The sequence below is a fragment of the Ixodes scapularis genome, unplaced genomic scaffold (genome assembly GCF_016920785.2).
Source record: "Ixodes scapularis isolate PalLabHiFi unplaced genomic scaffold, ASM1692078v2 PGA_scaffold10__122_contigs__length_95168666, whole genome shotgun sequence".
In the NCBI taxonomy this organism is placed as follows: Eukaryota; Metazoa; Arthropoda; class Arachnida; order Ixodida; family Ixodidae; genus Ixodes; species Ixodes scapularis.
In genome coordinates this window covers 36,342,484-36,357,475 of record NW_024609836.1, presented here as the reverse complement: position 1 = coordinate 36,357,475, position 14,992 = coordinate 36,342,484, and the positions used below count along the sequence as shown (strand labels likewise).

At 47.1% G+C, this 14,992-nt stretch overlaps 2 pseudogenes; one reads left to right on the top strand and one right to left on the bottom strand.

Moving 5' to 3' along the window:
* Positions 1–2,010: 2,010 nt before the first annotated feature.
* LOC121834766 lies at positions 2,011–3,326 on the top strand (annotated as a pseudogene).
* Positions 3,327–10,625: 7,299 nt separating this feature from the next.
* LOC115325921 lies at positions 10,626–14,136 on the bottom strand (annotated as a pseudogene).
* Between the last annotated feature and the right edge of the window lie 856 nt (positions 14,137–14,992).

The window sequence follows — 14,992 nt, the reverse complement described above, 5'->3', positions numbered from 1 at the left end:
CCAAAAGCATTTTAATCAGATCAGTATAGTTGTTTCATATGAGTGCATTGATACACAGTGGTGGTCGGAACAGTGTTTCAGGGTGGTTCAGGCACTACTGAGAGGGGCGGCGTTGTCGCAAAATCCCGGAGAAAAGCTCACCGCGAAACCGGCAGATGCAGAGAAAAGCTCACCACCCTTTGAGCAAATGCGGAGAAAAGCTTACCGATGTTGTCTTTTTTTCGCAGCGAGGCTGTCGGATCATGCGTCACATACAGACATTTATTACCATTAAATTTCTTCAGTTTTGTAAAAAAAATGTTTTATTGTTTTCGTCATATTTGTGAAGCTTATTGGGTATATTGCTCCCAAATGAATAATTGCAGGCAAGGGTTTTCTGTGGTTTACTCTGTAGGCAACGAAAGCCTAACTGAAAACTTTATGAACTTGGAAAGCAGGATAAAGTTCGAAATTTAGTAATGTCCGCCTAAAACCTCAAAAGCAAAACTAAAAATGCCCAAAGACCCAAAAGTGTATGCGCAACAACGCGGTGCCTGAAACTCTCTGAAGCTTTTGCTACTTTGAAAACAGGATAGAACGGTCAGTAGGATATCTAGGATATTGAGATTTTTCTTCCACGGACATGCACGGTTTCTAGCCGTTCCTGCTGGTTTTCCCAGACGTTTGCTTTGTGTGATAGTGCCCTCCTACGGCGAATCACCCATGACCTTCAGAAGTGCTGACTCTCTCTGTCCACACTGAAATCAGAAGTAGAGGGCATACCTTTCGTTATGTTGTTCCTAGAGACCGATATAAGAAATAGTCTTCTGTTTAGTTAACAAAGATCACTTGAATAAGGGGACATCTTTAGTTGTTTATCGGTTCCTTTTTGGAAAAAGTACTTTGTTAGGAACGTTTTGCCTATTTCTTATTGGTTGAGTGTGGCACGGCCGAGCAGTAGTACCCGAAGACGTTTGCTATATAAAGCAAGATTTTGTAGCCGTATAGTACTCCTGTTGTGACCTGTCATCATGGAGGTTGTTCGTACCAATAAAGGGAAGGTGAAGGTTTTGCTTGACGGTTACGACTATGTACAAAAGCAGTCGAAAAATTGGTGGATCCGATGGCAATGTCGGAAGCAGAGAACAAGCGGATGCAAGGGTGCAGTGACTACACACCATGCTGTGAGTATAATAATCCTTGTTATTGCCTGCATAGAATAACTATGGGTTCTAGGTACATCTGTTTGTTGTAATGCATTATACTGTTTTTTTTTGTTTTTTTTTTATATTTAACCCCAATGTAAATATAGCTGCCTATGTTATTCACATAGGGTTTTGACATTTATTTGGGGCAATAATGATTTTGTGGATGTGCGTTAAAAGTGAAATTCTATTATTTTCTATTGAAAAGAATAAATGTTTCCTAACAATCGAAAACATATTTCCCGAATGACACCGGTATATATCTTACATGCCTATATGGAACAATTAAGGTAATTTTGATTTTTAACGTCAAACGTGTTTTTTGCCTTTATGAGAGCTATCGCGATGTTTTTATACTAGCACAAAAATTATATCATCCAAGCTGATTTCTTTCGGTAAAAAAGCAAGAGTTTGTTCACTTAGGAAGTTTCAAACTTCGCTGTTTTGTTCGAAGTACGCAGTCTCATAACCATGTGTTTCTATATCCCTTGGTATTGCAGATCATTCGCTTTTGGTCAATGACGGAGCACAACCACGCCAACGACGTCCATGGTATTAAGGTGACAGAGTTAAAAAGTGACCTGAAAAAAAAAAAAAGCCCAAGGATCTTCGGGACCTCCAAGCAAGTTCTTGGCTCAAGCACTATGCAGCTCGTTGACTGCTGAGCGCGGAAGCATCGGGAACCTGGAGACGGTACGTCGCGACCTGCGCCAACGAAGAAGCCGGCTGCACCCAGCGGAGCCACAGTTCACCACATAGCTCCAGGTCAAAGATATCTGGGCAACAACCGAAGGGGAACTACCGCAACCGTTCCTCATCTACGATAATGAATCGGAGCGGCGGGACCACATGCTCGTTTTTGCCAGCTCTGAACAACTCAGAGCCTTGTGTACCAGCCGAACCTGGTACATGGATGGTACGTTTTAAGTCTGTCCCCGACTGTTGAAACAATTGTACGTAGTGAGGTGTGCAGTCGGCGCCTGCGTCTATGCTCTTCTTTCCGGCTAGAGCCTTGCTACCTACGAAGAGATTTTCCAGGCCATCTTCGACACCTGCAAATCGAAGGGACACATCCCAGATTCAAGCGTCATCATAAGTGACTACGAGAAGGCTGCCATCAGGGCTTCCAAAGAAGTCTTCGGGCAAGACTTTTCACCCAGGGGGAGTTTCTTACACCTCTGCCAGAGCACGCGTCGCAAGGTAATTAGCGCTTCGGATATTCATACAATAAGCAAGTAGCTTTCTTGTGTTAACGTTAGCTATTTATAAATATACTATGTATATATTGATTGTTATTGAACGAATTCAAAAGTTATCACATTTAATGTCACCTTATTAAAGGCTTATTGGGATAACATGAAAAAAGATAGGAAACGAAAGTTAATAAGCAATAGATGCGCAACATCAAAATTACCATTATAAGTCCATTGTGACGTTTCAAATGTGATGTTAACCCACGCTCCTCTTTTCAGGTGTCTTATCATTATAGTGTTCTAACTTATATGGTTTCTAATTTCGCACTCTTGTTCACTACAGGTACGCGAGATGGGGCTCATCACCAGGTGCTGAACCGACGACGTTTTCCGGAAGTTTTGCGGGATGCTCGACGGGCTTCCCTTTGTGCCTCTTGACCTCGTACCTCCTAATCTCGTACCATCCGGACTTGACTACATCCGCGACAATGCTCCCGACGACATGACCGACCTACTCACGCATTTTGATGCAACGTATGTGAGAGGAACATTTCGCACTGTTTTGACAGCAGTAGGATCGCGGCAATTGGCGACAACCGTGCGCCGCCGACTCCCCGAGTTCCCCCCGGAGCTCTGGAATGTAATGAAAGCTACGCTACAAGGCGAGGACCGCACCAACAACGCATGCGAGGGGTAGAACAGCGCATTTAAACACCTTGTTGGGCATTGCCACCCCAGTGTTTGCAAGCTTCTCGAGCGCCTCCAACAAGACCAGGCAGTGGCCCTCACAACGTTGTTGCAAGCCAGCCGAGGACAACCACCTGCTAAGAAGACAAGGAGAGAGACCAGCCGCCTGCAGAACCGAGTAGGAAACCTCTGCAGTGACTATCTGCAACACAGGTAGCTCCCTGTCCTTCTTTAAGCAGTAGGTGACTGCATTCGTTTTTGAGGCGAAATAGAAAGACGTATTTGAAATATAAGGTGTTAATAAATTGTGCTCTTTACGGGTCTACCATGTTCTGAGTTTATACTTGCACAATCCGCTAGGCTATGAAAAAATAAAAATGTCAGTGAGCTTTTCTCCGCATCCGCTCAAGGGCCGGTAAGCTTTTCTCCTCATCCGCCAGTTTTGCGGTGAGCTTTTCTCCGCCGCCTGTTGTCGCCCCCCCCCCCCCCCCCCCCCCGAGGTAGAAAAAAATCCCATTGCTTCTATATCGAAAACATAGGCCGTAAGGAATGCCACTGTCTAGGCCGCTGGTGGTTCACGTTATCAGATTTAGGCCCTTCAAACTACAAAGAAAAAAAAAAAGAAACGATTGTTACCGAGCTGTGCGAACCTTTCCCCCCAAACTGCTCATGCCTCTCCTAAAAAGATGAAAATCCGGCTAAAATCATTTCACACTCTGATACCCCGAGTTAGCCAAATCAGATAATGTCGCAGATAATGCATGACAAAAAAACAAAAACGAAAAAGCAAACATATTTTTCACATGTAAGATAAGTGGTCGACATTGCACAAGAAGTCAAATTTGAGAGTTTATGAGCGAAACAAACGACGGTCATCTAGCACGCCCCAGCGGAGGATTGAGGATTATGTTTCAACGACCTGGGGATCATTTGACGTGCCAATGAAAGCTCGGTTACACGGCGTCTCTTCTGGCATAAACCTCCGTCACATTTCGTGCAGCTTGGCAGGGATTCCGGCCCGTCAACTGTGGACCGGTAGGCCGGCGCCTTGCCTCAGAGATAGCGACGCTTTCTTTGTTTTATTACATGATGTAAGACAAGGGTACAAAGCGAACACACACACACGTAAAATACTAAAAGACCTTAGTCAATTTGGCTTACATCAAGAAATGCTAAAAGTCCTTTAAAGGGCAACTGCCCTCTATTCGAAAAATGTTATGCTTACATACGATTCTATTTCCCAAAGCACTACTAAACCGCCCTCGTCTTCAGATTCGTGAAATGTGAAATATTATTTCTGGAATCTTGGTTTAAACATCAGCAGATACCGAAACTGAAACTTCGTTTGCGACAGGCAACATTGCTCTCGTGTCGTCAGAATCATGTCCACGTCACGCCGAACCACGTTGTCCGAAAAGTCACGTGACCCTCTATGCGACGGCGGGCGAACGTAGAGCAAAGCACAAGTGTCGTCTGCTCCGCAATTTTCCCCCATGCAGTTTGCGACACCATTCAACGACGTCTCCACCACTGCGGCCCCAGCTTGCGCTTCGGGTTGGAATCTCGACGGAGGTACCCGCAATTCGACGCGGGCTTATTGTCGCGAAGGCGCCGTGTAACCGAGGTCTTGGTTACAAGTCACAAGATCCCCAGGTCTTGTGATATTTTGCGATTCGCTTTTCGTCCGCCTTTGGCATAATACGCACTTCACCAGAAACCGACGAATAAAATTACTCCGAATAATACTTAAATAATACGACTCTAGATTTAAAAAAAAAAATATGCTCCGCAAACGAAAAGCAAAAGCAAAAAAAAAAAGCAATCTTTCAATTTTAATGAGTGGTTAAAAGGGAGGCTAGATGGAGAACAAAATAAATAGCCGCGCTCGCAAAAGAAAGAAAACATCTTGGGTATTAAAAGTGCTGGAGACACGTAAAGCCTAGTAGGCTGTATGTGTACACTCACTGGGAGTCCTTCTTGTACCATATGCTAGCGGGAGGATCACTGCGTGCGCGCGAAGAGACAAAAGGAGCGCGCGCTTAAAAATAAAGAAGTTGTTCTTGCTGCTGGCACTGATCGTGAACGCACTATCTTTACATGGTGTCAGAAGTCCAAAGGTAAAAGCTCACGGCATCATGACAGATCTTTGACCTCCGGAACCGCTGCAACTTGGCGACAACGCGGCGGAGTCGTGGCTAAGGTTCAAGCAGCGCATTGAGCTTTACCTCCTAGCAACGGAACCCACGAAGCCTCGCAGTAAGCAACAGAAGGCCGCCATATTTCTACAAATCGCGGGCCAGGAAGCTATAGACGTGTTTAACACACTGAATTTGACATCAGAGGAGCAAGCCGACTATGACGCACTAGTCAAGACTTTTGAAGACTACTGCCTGCCCAAATGTAACGAAACGTACGAGCGCTACGTGTTTCGCACGCGTCGGCAAGCTCAAGGAGAACCGTTTGAACATTTTTTTAGAGACCTGCAACTGAAAGCAAGGACGTGCAACTTTGCAGGTTTGAATGAATCTCTCCTCCGAGATCAGATTGTTTACGGGATTTCGAGCACGATGTTGCGAGAAAAGCTGCTTCGAAAAAAAAACACCTGACCCTGGAAGTAGCAGTAGAGTGCTGCAAGGCTGAGGAGCGTGTCGAAGCACAGAACAAAGCGTGGGATGGCGAAACTGTGAAAATTGACCCCGTTCAACAAGGACAAGCCAAACAGCGTGAGCAGAGAAGATGCACTTATTGTAACTTATCTCATCCGCCGAGGAAGTGCCCAGCGTATGGAAAGACATGTGCCAAGTGCACCAAACGGAATCACTTCGCAGTCTGCTGCAGGAGTAAAAGGGCAGTGGTACACGACGTGGCCGAAGGGGACGAAAGCGATGGTGACTCCGACGTTCTTGAAATTTTGGCAACCGGGAACGAGCGCTCTTCCTCCAATCGCGACTGGATTGTCACCACACGCATCGAGGGAACCGTGGTGAAAATCAAGGTCGACACGGGAGCGCAGGCAAACTTATTGCCCAGAGCGTTGTTTGAGAAGCTCAGGACGAAGCAGAAACCCCGTCCAACCAGAAGCATTCTTCGCCACTACGGGGGCGGCGAAATTCAACACAGCGGAAAGGTTTGTCTGTCGGTGCAGCTCGACAAGCGACCTGTGCAGCTCGATTTCTTTGTGGTGAAAAGGAACCAAGCTATCCTAGGTCTTCGTGCATGCGAGCAACTGGGCCTCGTGAACCGAGTAAGTTCAGTGGAGAACAAGGCCTCCAACCTCAGCATAGAGTCGGAATTCCCGGGGCTGTTCTCCGGTATTGGCAAGACACGACGGGAGTACAAGATGGTACTCCGAGATGACGCCGTACCAGTGGTCCAGCCCGCCAGACGAGTGCCGCACGCACTTAGGGAACCCCTCTAGAAAGAACTGGAACGCATGGAGGCCGCAGGCATTATTGCAAAGGTTAAGAAACCCTCCGACTGGGTGAGTCCCTTAGTCATCGTACGGAAAAAAAATGGCAAATTAAGAATCTGCATGGACCCTCGAAACGTGAATCGGGCACTGAAAAGAGAACATTTTCAGCTCCCACGGCGCGAGGAAATCGAGAGCGAGCTAGCGCGTGCCAAGTATTTCAGTCGCCTTGACGCCAACAGTGGATTTCATCAGATTCCGCTTGATGAACAGACCTCGGAGATCTGCACGTTCAGCAGTCCGTTTGGTCGCTACAGAAATCTAAGGCTACCCTTCGGAATCGCTTCAGCTCCGGAAGTATTCCAAAGCACAATGAGCCAGATATTCGACGATCTCCCTGGTGTGCGTGTGTACATAGATGATGTACTGGTGTGGGGCGCCACACGAGAAGAACATGACAAAAGGCTTCGCCAGGCGTTGGCAACAGCACAAGCTGAGGGACTGCCGCTGAATGCGGACAAATGCACCTTTGGCCAAAAAGAAACAAACTTTCTTGGCGACAGAATCAGTTCCAACGGAATTGAACCGCACCCGGACTTGATAGGCTGCGTTGTACGGCACCCTACTCCAACGACAAAAAAGGAAGTTCAACGCCTCCTTGGTGCAGTGAACTACTTCGGGAAATATTTACCACACCTGTCGTCTCAAACGGAGGCCCTACGCAGTCTAGTTAGGAACGACACCATTTTTGAATGGACCAGCGTACATGATCGTCAGTGGGAGCACCTAAAAAAAATGCTGACGCAAACCCCAGTTCTAGCAATCTATGATCCCGAGTTGCCCAGCAAGTTGTCAACTGATGCGTCCGCATCTGCTCTAGGGGCTGCGTTCCTTCAGCAGCATGGAATGGACTGGCGTGCGGTAGGCTACGCGTCTCGGGTGCTCACCGATACTGAACGCCGGTATGCTCAGATTGAAAAAGAGGCCTTGGGCATAGCCTTCGGTTGCGAAAAGTTTAACGACTACGTACTGGGAAAACATATCGCCATCGAAACAGACCATCATCCGCTGTTGGCCATTTCAAAAAAAGAAATAGGAGACATGCCTCCTCGTCTCCAACGACTATTTTTACGACTACTGAAGTATGATTTCGAGTTGCAGTTTGTCCCAGGTAATAAGTTGGTGGTTGCCGACACTTTATCGAGGATTCCATCAGTTCCATCTCAGGGAGAGGCCACGACGGATGTAGAAGTGCATGCGGTGGGCGTCCTCTCTGAGGTAGTGGGCCAAGGCACACTAGCTCGCCTACAGGAGGCGACAGTCAGCGATCTCGCTCTCCAGCGAGTCATCACCTGCCTCCAATCATCGAAACCTGTGGAAGGTGAGCTGAAGCGGTTTACACCAGAACTTTCAGTGGTTAGCGGAGTACTGCTAAAAGGAAAGAAAGCAGTCATTCCGACAGTTATGCGAAGAGAGATGCTGAAACGACTACATCAAGGCCATCTGGGGCTGGGTAAATGCCTGTCCAAGGCCCGAAGATTGATGTATTGGCCAGCAATGACCGCCGATATTACCGCTTTCATCGACAGATGTGAAACTTGCAAGAAGTTTGCCTACAGACAGCCAGACGAGCCTCTCTCGATCCGCACCGTTCCCAACCATCCCTGGTCCAGGGTAGCTGCGGATCTCTTCCAACACTCCGGTAAACACTACTTGGCTGTATACGACGCCTATTCAAATTATCCAGAAGTGGAACACCTTCGAGAAACCACAGCAAGGGTGGTCATTGACAAGTTAGCTCAAATATTTGCCCGCTATGGTTTACCTCTTGAAGTTTGCACGGATGGGGGCCCACAATTTTCCTCGAAAGAATTTAAGGATTTTGCTGCGCGTTATGATTTTCGGCATACTGTTTCAAGTCCAATATTTCCAAGGTCCAACAGTCTGGCTGAAAAAGGTGTACAAGTTGTAAAGCGTATACTACGAAAAACGGAGAGTGCCAAAGAAGACTTTTGGTTGGGCCTCCTCAACTACCGGGCAGCTCCCCTTGAAGATGGCCGCTCACCCGCAGAACTACTGATGGGTCGAGAACTACGAACCCTACTTCCCGACTTTACCGCGTCTCCCGCATCTCCGGTCAAAAAGCACGTCCAGAACGAGACGAAAGGAAGACAGCTAGCTCCTCTTCAGCAGGGAGACATCGTGCGAATCCTTAACAACGGGCGATGGGAGCGTAAAGCACAAGTGCAAGGCTTGGTGGCCCCAAGGTCATACACGGTGCTTACCGAGGACGGCCGGATCCTCCGCCGTAACCGACAGCATCTTCGAAAGATACCGGAAGGTTTCTTCATCTCCATCAACGACAGCGACTCAGAGGACGACAACGGCGATTGCTTGCCACCATCAAGAGATGGATCACAGCCTCCCTCAGGATCACAGCCTCCCTCACCACCAGAGCCTCTTCGAAACCAGGTGTCGCCTCACCCACCGACCTTACCCGCTCTTGAGCAGGCGTCATCAGGAGCAGGACCTCAGTCCAAGAGACCTAGAAGGCTACCACAACGCCTGGGCTACATAAAAGGCTTCCAACAGGCAGAACTAATCTAAACGAGTACAGCCCGCTTCACGCGCTGCTTGTGGTTGTTGTGTACATCTTTGTTCCCTCAAAGAAAGGAGGATGTACCATATGCTAGCGGGAGGATCACTGCGTGCACGCGAAGAGACAAAAGGAGCGCGCGCTTAAAAATAAAGAAGTTGTTCTTGCTGCTGGCACTGATCGTGAACGCACTATCTTTACACTTCTGACGATGGTCTTCCGGCGGGACGCACGGCTTTAACGCCACCCGAAACGTTTTTGATCCACTCGTTCCGGGTGGTCGTTTCACCTGTTCTAGTTGTCGCTGTCCCGAGCTCGCTTGGCCGCTTGACATTCTGCGTGAAGTCCATGGCGGAGTCGTGTCTACTCGCTGCTCCCGCGTCCCTATTCACAACGTCGCTAGAGCCGCTCGCCGCTCCAGACGTCCGCCCTCGGAAAGTGCTTGTTCATCGGGCGGGCGCTCCTGGACTCCGTCGCGGAGCGGGTCCCACCCTGACTTGTACGTAATCCGTTACAGGTAGCAAAATTACTTGTTATCTCTTACATTTATTAATAATTTACTAGCGGAATATTTACATACTTGCTGGAGTAATAGACCCCTTTCAAAAGTATGACAACTCTGTGCGCCTCGGGCAACAGTGTGCGCGCTCTCCATGGTGAAGGAATGTTTTTTCTTCAGCCCGCTGCGGCTCTGCGTGAAAAAGTGACAGGGCAAATGAAGTAACGCGGCTGTTTCCCACCGCCGACTGGGAAAATCACCTTGCTAGCTAGCTTGCTAGGTATGAAACCTGAAAACAAAAATGGTGAGATGATGACAAATCATGACAAATATAATTAAACCATGATGTGTCTGCAAGTCCCCACTAAACTTGCATAAAAAGATGCCCTCAAGGGGAACCTAATGCGGTGCTGTCTCAGTCTGCAAGAAAGCGTAGATTAAAATGGTGTTAGTGGATGCCTCAGTAACATAAAAGATAAAAAAAAAAAGAAACGCGCCTGCAAGGTAAAGTTTTTTTCATTTCTTTTCGCGCGTTTATCGTTAGAGTGTAGAAAATGTTCGCAGGACTGATACGGAAATTGACTGCTCGTTTAGCCTCGCCAATGCTATCTGTCTACCGACCAGTACCAAATATATGTGCGACGAAATAACAACGTAGTGTATGAAGCAACTGCATGCAAAATTGTGAGGCTGGCCGAAAGGCAACGGATCCGTCAGGTCCAACCGACGCTCGTTTATCCGCGTCAAACGTACACCTGGCTAACAGCAATAATAAAGAAAACGCAAAGATGTATAATGCAGAACCCATATGTTATCATTAAGCAAATGCATGCGAATTGGTGAGGTTAGCCAAATGGTCGCGGCAGCGGACGGTCCGATAGGTATATATCGGTACTCCCTTCCGTCCGAATTTGTCAGTGTATCCATATTGCGTGCAGACCGGGACACAGCACTGTGTTGGCATCTTTACTGATACTCTGGAGCGCGTAAACTGAAAACAACACATGAAGCGCCTAAAGCGCAGCTGGCGCACAGCGAGGCTGCGCCCTTCTTTCCTTCACCATGTCACGCAGATGCCGACCGCCTCGCTGTTGCCATGGTTACCATGCCGAGACACACTGTTGCCGGGTTTTCTGCAAGGGGTCTATTGTAAAGCAATTCCCTTACACATTTAGGTAAGGGATTCGTTGTAATCCCTTACATTTTTTTTACAGCCCCCGCTCCCCCCCCCCCCCCTCCTCCGAAAAAAAAGAACAGTAAAAAAGGTTGCTTTTATATTGGTTAAGTCGAGCACAGTCACACCGTCATGCTCATTGACCAGCCCAAAGGAAAGCTATGTTAGAAAACATGGTTGCGCTTTGAAGACGGGGACAAAGGAAGGACAGACACCACAGATCGCTAACTTTCAACTGATTTAATTCAAGAACCTCAGCGTAGAAACACACTGCGTCACCGCACCACATCTCAACCAATCCGTGGCCCTGCCACGGACCGCAAGTACGCCAACTCCTTATCCGCCAAGTCAATTGACGCCACACTGACGCAGCACGTGCCGGGACTATTTATAGCGTCAGCCTCCATAATCTCTCTAACAGTCTTATCTTTGTGCCTAGCAAGAACAGTAGACGAAGCAAATAATGGTTTGCACCCGTAGTCATGACAGTGACACGACAGATGGCCATCCCGAGCCCCGTTCACTGTCTGGTAGTGTTCCCTTAGCCGTACATTTAAACATCTGCCTGTCTGGCCGACATAAATCTTGCCACATGAAAGCGGAATTTGATACACCACCCCTTCCGTGCACGCGGCAAACGGACTCCTGTGCCTGATTGGTCAGCCCGTCGGCGCCTTGCGGAATGGGTCTTTCATCTTGCACATTTTTGCGAGTTTTTCGGGTGCAGAGTAAACAACTTTTACGTTTACACGTTTTGTCCCCGTCTTCAAAGCCCAATCATGTTTTCTAACGTACCATACCAACTTGAACAACAATCAGCACTTGGAAGGCTATGCACTCTCCAGTTCCCCAAAGACTTTCTTTACAGCACCAAGCCCCCCCCCCCCCCCCCACGAATCTATTTTAATCAATATTTGAGACCCTAACAACAAGGTCAAAAGATCTAAATGAATATTTCTAAAGAAAAAAGAAGTAGGGTCAAGCTATATCCGCTTTTTTAGTTCCTTTGTTTTTCTTTGCGATCGAAGGCGGGCACAGGAGGACATCAAGTGATTGTGTGCCTCTTCGAGAAGCTCGAGGCGCTAAGTGCACATACAATAATTAGCAAAGTCCGTCTCGCTTATAGTGACTACGACCGCTTTCATATTGTCACAACAGGAGAGAACGCTTCGTCTACCCTAAAATCCAATAAAAGAGATGTGATAATATGTTAGATGTTATTGTCACAAGCATCGTCGTTCGTTGCTGCACACTTGTCGTCTTCTTTTAGAAAAGAGGATTTTTTTTTCTCCCTCATTTCACCTCATTCGACCTTATATTAAAAGCTTCTTACGTTTGTGTGGACCAACTCCTAGTGTAGGCCCACTTTATTTGTGAATTCCACCCTTTTGAGCGTCCGGATTTTGCGAGCACTTCAAAATTTTAATAATCTTTCTTTTAGCTCCGGTGAGCTTTTCTCCGGGATTCTTCCGCGTCACTCTTGTGGAAACGACCCCGCTTGCAGCTTGGCTGAGCTTCAGCTCCGTTATAGCTTGCTCCTTTTTTAGTGACTCCAGGAACGCCCAGAGATTAGGTGAAGCACAACTTACGTTGCTCTGCAAAAAATGATATCGAGGGCTTTATAAATAAACACGAGATACAAACTGTCCAATAAAACTTCTTGGGCTAGTTGCTGCATGTTTGTCTAAAGGATGGTGGCGCGCACGAAAAAAGACACTCACAAAAAAGTCAAGACGGGGTGCGCTTGCCCCGTCCGGACCTTCGTGTGCTTGCCTTTTTTCGTGCGCGCAAACGTCTCTTTAGTCATACAGACTGTCGATTGCGTGTGCGGCATGAATAAGGCAATAAAAGAAATCACCTGTAGCCCGTAGTGCCATGCCTCCACACTGTTGTTGGTACAGGGCATTCCACCCATCGTCGCGTCATGCACGGACCACATTTTTGGAGGGAACTGGGCGGAGCAGATCCCGTAGTCGGCCAATGTAAACATCCTCAAAGTAGTCCGCTACTTGAATTTCCTCAGGGGGAAATGCTTCCATGATGTCCTGAAAAACTTCAGAAATGTTCCCAGCAGGCAGAAATGCCAAAGCCGGGAGAACTTTCATCTGGCATAAAAGGAAAATGTATTAAAACTCTAGACAAACTGATGAGCAATATATACGGAAAAGGAGACAGCAATCTACAGGCCAAAAGAGACTAACCTTTACTGCAAATATCTCGTCCGTGGCGTAACGCGCTTGAAAACCCAAGGCGCAAAGCTTCTGATAAACGGACTGGGCAAGATGGAAAAAGCATCCTTGAATTTGGACGTTTGAAATAGTGTCACGAGCGGCGTTAATAGCGGCCATTTCGAAGTCCGTGTACAGGGTTCGTGCAGCGCAGGGTCCAATGTTGTCAATGACGGTTGTGAAGAACCTGGTAAGATAAAAAAGTAGTAGAGTTTGCACAGCCACTTGCAATACCTTTAGATAACACCTAATAGGGCAACATGATATTTGAAACTTACCTGCAGTATGTTGACTCAGGTTTGTTTGGAAGTGAACCATACGCCATGGGCACGGTGATCCTGTTTTTCAGCACATGTATGGTGTAGAGTTGATAGAACGGGAGGGCACCACCTTGAACGTGTCGTCACAAAACCAGGCGCCTGCACCTCCCAAACACTACAGGTTGCGGTGTTGCAAATAGGATGAGCCGGTTGACGTCGCCCTTGCCACTGTCGTGCAAGAGAAACGGCTCTTCCTTGCAGTTCACCTACAAGCAAATATGGCGTGTAAATCAACCGCATAATATTAATGTTATATGGCATGTAAATCAACCGCGTAATGTTTTATGTACGCACCGTGTACTCTCTTGGGAGCTTGATCTCCTCTCGGCAGGGTCTGAGGGCATAATTAAATGTTGCCCGTTGCCTCTGTCTTTGACTGGTTCGACGTAGAGTTGACGTAGGGGGCAGTTGTGACGCAGTGCGGTCGGTGATATTTGCTGCCGCGTCCAAGAAAATATGCTGAACTTGGTCACGTCCTTCCACAGAAAACGCATTACATATGTTATCAAATGCAGTTTATCATCAAAACTATCACGAAAAATGAAGTAAATCTTATGCGTCCCCACCTGCACTTGTCTTCATTTTTGATCAAACCTTCAGACAGTTGATTTCGGTCGGTTCTGGAGTGTGGCTGTGGTCGTTCGTCGCTTTCCAAATTTGAAGCTTGGAAAAATCGGTTGTTATTTTTCCTTTGCAGCTCTCTCTTTTCCGGCATATCGAGTATACACTGGTTTCAGTTCTTCGGTTGGCGGTGTATGAAAATGTCTGAAAAAGTAGAATCTCCCCACCTCTGTCCGTCTGGGTGATTTCCATGGCGACTTCAAAGATTGATGGGAAACCAAACATTTTATAGCAGTCCGCCGATTCATGAATGCGTCATTGGAAGCCGGATTTCCAGATCCTTCTTCGAAACCCCGTATGCTAAGCTGGATGAAAACATTTGTCAGTAGGGGAACCAGATCAAGACTATGAACTCGAAGGTGGATAGCTAAGTAATCCTCAAAGCATTATACATTGTGCTTCCAAGGTTAACTAAAATCTTTATCAACTTAGAACCTAACAGGAGACTAATCTTTCTAAACAGGATACTACACACAAGCTGAATAACAAAGCTACCGAACACTTAAAAATAGGTCGATGCTAAGAATAGCGTCGGGTGTAATACCTTCGGCGACGCGCTTCGTTGCGTATAGACAAAACGCCGAATTTCCAGATCCTTCTTCGAAACCCTGTAAGCTAAGCTGAACGGAAACCTTTGTCAGTAGGGGAACCAGAGAAAGACTGTGAACTCGAAGGTGGATAACTAAGTAATCCTCAAAGCATTATGCATTGTGCTTCCAAGGTTAACTAAGATGTTTATCAGCTTAGAACCAAACAGAAGACTATCTTTCTAAACAGGATGCTGCACACAAGCTGAATAACGAAGCTACTCAATACTTAAAAATAGGTCAGTGCTAAGACTAGCGTCGGGTTATAGTACCTTCGGCGACGGTTTTCATTCCGTATAGACAAAGCGCTATTTCAAAACTCGCGTTTTTCGACAAGTTGTCCTAGTGACGAATTACCTTATGACGAATTGCCCTGTGCGACGAACGGCCCTGCGACGAGTTGCCCTATTACGAATTGTCTTTCGACGAACGGCCCGTACCCCAGTTTCCCTAGTTTCGTGTCCGTGGACAAATAAATCTCGACACAAGCCTCT